This window comes from Amblyraja radiata, chromosome 3 (genome assembly GCF_010909765.2).
Source record: "Amblyraja radiata isolate CabotCenter1 chromosome 3, sAmbRad1.1.pri, whole genome shotgun sequence".
NCBI lineage: Eukaryota > Metazoa > Chordata > Chondrichthyes > Rajiformes > Rajidae > Amblyraja > Amblyraja radiata.
In genome coordinates, this window is record NC_045958.1 from 17,879,239 (window position 1) to 17,884,463 (window position 5,225).

Consider the following 5,225-nt stretch of genomic DNA (forward strand, 5'->3'; position numbering starts at 1 on the left):
TCCCAGAGGACGTGAATCTATTCTTCGCAACAGCTGATGAATTCCCTTCTCCTTGAATAGTGAGCTTCTCCTCCCACTTGCCGTAAAGAGGGATAGGAGGAGAGATGTGACATTTTAAACACAGCCTGGATGATGCAGAAGTGAAGTAGCTCATGGCCGCTTTGGCCTTCTCCGGAGCTGGAGTGGTTCAGGTTCAGGTCTATGGCTGGGACATTGCCTCTAGCACATGCTAGAACTTTTACATTTACGGTTTTGAAAACTTTCACTTCAAGGTGCTTTGTTCCTTGTACATATGTTGATTGTTCCAGGAAGACACTCAGCAATTGGTGTCCTTAGCCAGAGATCTGCAGTTCTTCCTTCTTCCCTGGACTGAGTGATTTACCTTTGGTCTCAGTCTTCCTACCTCTCTTATGTTGGACCCCCAGTGAGACAGATACTAAAAATTATTATTTAACTCATGTTTAACAGCCCTCACCTTCCAAAGAGAAAGAAAAATATTTGCAAGCATGGCAGCTCCAAATACCAGCTCCATGAAGTGTAACAAGCTTTGGTCCAGATTAATCCTCAAAGCAGCAATGGACATGAATCCCCTTGAACAGCCCTGATAGATGTCTTCCCATCATTCATTGTGTTTAATGGTTCCTTTATCATCATGTGTACCAAGGTACAGCGAGATTCTTTTTTTTGCATACAGATCAGCAAGATTACTGCCATACACAAGGCCAATCCCTGATTAAGTATATAATGCATAGAAACGGCCACTGTATTTAAATGCAAGTCACCAGGTTTTGGTTCCATTTAACAGACCCATCTGGAACTAGCCATAAAGGATTGTTGCAGCCTCCCCCTCCATCCGGTCGTCCCATGAACCTTTGCCCCCCTCCTTGCCCGGCCATCTTCAACCTTCTTGTCCTGTGGGCACCTCCCACAGCCGACATTGAAGGCGCAGAAGGTAAAACCTATCCCCCCCCCCCCCCCCCCCTCTGGTTCTTCCTACCATCCCTTGTCCAGTGTTCGCCGCCGTTGAAGAATCCCTCCACTTCCTCTGCGGTTCCCAGACTACGGGAACGAGCAGGAGCCGGGTGCGGCAGCTTCCCTCTCCCCGTCCCACAGCGGGAGAGCCAGGACTGCAGTCATGGTATGGTCATGGCTTGCTGCGTATGGCATCTACGGTGCGCGTGGCCCACACTGTGGCTTAGCTGAACAGCAATGTGCCCAAATGCCACAATAACAACAAAAAAGTGCTGCAGAGCTAAAATGCTGATTTCCAAACTGTGAACATAATCATGTAAAATTAGGGCTCCTCAGCAGATTAAAACTATCCAATAAATGATCAGAGTGTAATAGTAGCTATATTACAACATTTTGAGATTTAAGAAATCAAGTCTGCAATTTATCCCATCAGATAAAGCACACAAATAAGTTTAATTTGACACCTAATTCACTTTCATATCTTCAGTATTAAAAAAGTTATGGCCATTTTCATACTCGGAAATTAGCATCTTGTTCCCTATTGATTTTCCATTGACTTAACACAAAAGCTGTGATCGAGAACAGTGAAATGGCCATAACTTTCTTAAAAATTAAGAGAACTGAAACAAATTCTCAGTTATCATAGATTGAAGCATTCTGAAACAAATATGAAACAATCTTACTTGGATGACCTGAAATTAAAGCATATAATTAGTTAGTTACCCAATTGTAGCTAATTCCAAACTTCAATTACTAGATCTAAACATCTATCCATTTCTTTAAATGGCCTAAGTGTCCAAATAACATTCACAAAGAATTCACAATAAAACATGATTTTTAAATCTCATTGACATTAATTTATAGGCCAAATGGAAGGAATTTAGTGTTCAATTGCTGTAAATCAGCGGCCATTTAAATCAGCTTTCGAGTGGGATCCTGTGGAACTCTGTAGAACGCACTGGTTTGGAACGTTCCCATTGCGGTGAATTTGTACCCCAAATGCCCAGATAAATACTGCGGGATTTAATGGGGCCCCAAATTAGCTACTCGCAACATAAAACTTTGTATAAAGGGATGTTAAGAAGTGCTTTTTAATGTAAAAATAAACAACCTACCTTCCGTTGTCCCCTGTAGGAGATCCGTCCCGTTGTCAGTGGTCGCGGGTTTAGAGGATAATTCTTAAGATCCCTTTATACAAAGTTTTATGTTGCGAGTAGCTAATTTGGGGCCCCATTAAATCCCGCAGTATTTTTCTGGGCATTTGGGGTACAGTATTCGGTAGGGGGCGCTGCACTGGCAGCAGCCTGTCAGCAGCGCGTCCGTCTTTTTTCAACTTTTTTTATTTTTTTAGTATGTTTAAAAGTGTGTTTTTAATGTTTCTTTGTGTGTTATGTGTGGGGGGTGGTGTGGGGGGGGGGTAAGGGGGAAACCGTTTCGGCCGCCTCTTCCATGGAGAGGCGACTTTTTCAGGTCGCCTCCCCCGTGGCCTAACAGCATGGATCGGCGCCGACTTTCCCGGAGACGCGCCCGAAGCTTCAGCGGCGGGCGCAGCGTGGACTCTCGGCGCGGAGCGGGTGAGACCTCGCTGGGGCTCGCTGGAGGGGAGCGCTCCGTTACGCTGGCCCGCCGGCAGCCTGAAGCAGCGGTCTGCAGAACTCCAGCTGGTGCGGCGTCTACAGCCCGGGATCCCTCTTGGAGGACCCGGGGGGAAGAAGAAGCTTCCACCACCGGCCCGCGGCCGTCTTCTACCGCGGGCGCGGTATGGACTTAACATCACCCCTGGAGGGGAGCTTCGACCGCCGGCCCTGCAGACTGCGGTGCTTCCGGCTGCCGCACGGCAGGTACTTTAAAACTTTGACCGCCGGCCTGCGGCCTACACCAGCCTGAAGCCGCGGTCTCTGGTTGGGAAGAGCCGATCCTGGACTCACCTTGACTTTGACTTTGTCCCTTACCATCTGGACGCCCGCAGCAACGGCTGTGGAGGGTGGTGGTCCCGATCACGGGGGAAAATGGAGGAGGACTGGCCAAGCTCTGTGCCTTCCACCACAGTGATGAATGCTGTGGTGGATGTTTGTGTAAAATTTTTATTGTGGTTGTGTTCTTTATTATTGTACCGCTGCTGGCAACCCAAATACCACCGACCTTGGTTGTGTGGCAATTAAATTATTTCAATTTCAATTTCAATTATTAACCTACTATAACAATTAAATTAACCAATTAAGTTTAAAAATAGCTCCAGCGAATGAACCTCCAAGCGATTTTTCGTCAGCAACTAAGTAGGCTGAACAACCTCGATTTGAATAGCCTAGGGAAAATCGCGTTTTAAACCCGCCCCCCTCTGAACGGCGCCAAAATCGCACACACGGGCAGGGACAGATCTGCAGCCCCGCTGAAGGTAGGTTTTGCAACATACCTAGTAATAGTGACATTTGTGAACATTGGATGTGCACAACATGATCAACTGAACATTATCTTCTGATGTAAATCTCATACATTCTTCAGCCTATCAAAGGGCAGAAGGAATTATGTTGGAGTTTAATCTGGTCAAATGTACACCTAAAACATTCCTTTTTCCCCACCAGCTACCACCCTTTAATGCCCACTCCTCGCATCAACTTGCATCTAGAGTTCAGTGTGTAAGAAGGAACTGCAGATGCTGGGTTAAACTGAAGATAGACATAAAAAGCTGGAGTAACTCAGCGGGAGAGGCAGCTTCTCTAGAGAGAAGGAATGGGTGACGTTTCGGGACGAGATCAGAAGAAGGGTCTCGACCCGAAACGTCACCCATTCCTTCTCTCCAGAGATGCTGCCTGTCCTGTTGAGTTACTCTAGCATTTTGTGTCTATCTAGAGTTCAGTGTCCTTGTTATTGGAAGTTAATCGTCTCAGCCTCGGGACAAAACGGCAGGAGTTTCTCAGGGTTGTGTCCTGGGCCCATCTATCTTCAGCTGATTACAATATAGAAAAGTACACCCCAAGAAAAGGCCCTTCAGCCCACGATGTCCATGCTGAACATGACTATCAGGTTAAACTAATCCGCTTCTTCCTGTACTTGATCCATAACCCTCCATTCCCTGCCTATCCATGTATTTCAATAAAGACTTGATTCATAGAGGCAGAAGTGAGAATGGTGCTGATTGTTGCACCATTCAATTTCAATTAGCTCTTCAGCAAAAGCAGTAGGCCGTGCTTGCACATAGCAACACCCAGACAACATTCAGGCATTGACTGGTACATGGTAAGTAATATCTGGCAGACAATGGGAAGTGTCAGGGCAATGAGCCTCTCCAACAAGAAAGAGATTAAACCATCTACGCTTGACAATCAATGACAATATTGCGAGGATGTCATTAATGAGAAACTCAACCAGAGCAGCCACATAATTATTGTGGCTACAAAAGCAGGTCCAAAAGGGCAGAAGTCTACAGTGAGTAACTCACCTCCTGACACCACAAACAAGGCATATGACTAATAGCACCCGCTGAGTTTCCCCAGCAATTTTGTGTACCTTCGATATTCCAGCATCTGCAGTTCCCTTTTGAAAACCATATGACTAATATGATGGAATACTCTCTGGCCATCTGAATGAATGCAACTCCAACAACACCTTGGATGTTCAACACCATTAAGGAAAAAGTGGCGCATTTTTTGTCACCCTATGTAGATTAGTATGTCTTTTCTATATATATATATATATCATTACACAGATTATGCATGCTACACATTCCTTATGTAATCCAGTCGAGATCTTCATCCCTACCCTGTAGCCAGTGCGTCACTCTCTCTCTTTAGATTTGATGTAGGCCACGGGAATGAAAGCTTGTCGTGTTCCCTCCGCTTGTACTGCAATAAAGACTATGAGTTATAATCTCTATGTGTGGGTCTGAACATTCAACGTGGTGTCAGAGATCATGGACCCCTTACTCACTTAGTTGGTTTCAGTTCATTTTAGTTTGTTTTTTTGTTCAGTTTGTTATTTTACTATGGCTGGCACACTTCGTAAGCCTGAACCTTTAGTGTTTGATGGTGACCTCGCCGAGCGTTGGTGTATCTTTGAAGAGAACTTCACCATGTATATCCGTGCAGCGCATCATGCTGCAGCGCCAGACATTCGTGCCTCCATTCTCCACAATCTGGCTGGTACAGAATCCACTCGACATGCTCGCAGATTCCACTACGCCACAGTTCAGGTAGACGCTGCGGGTGTTCAAATAGTCCCGGCAGAATCTATAGATGACCCCGTCTGCCTGCTGA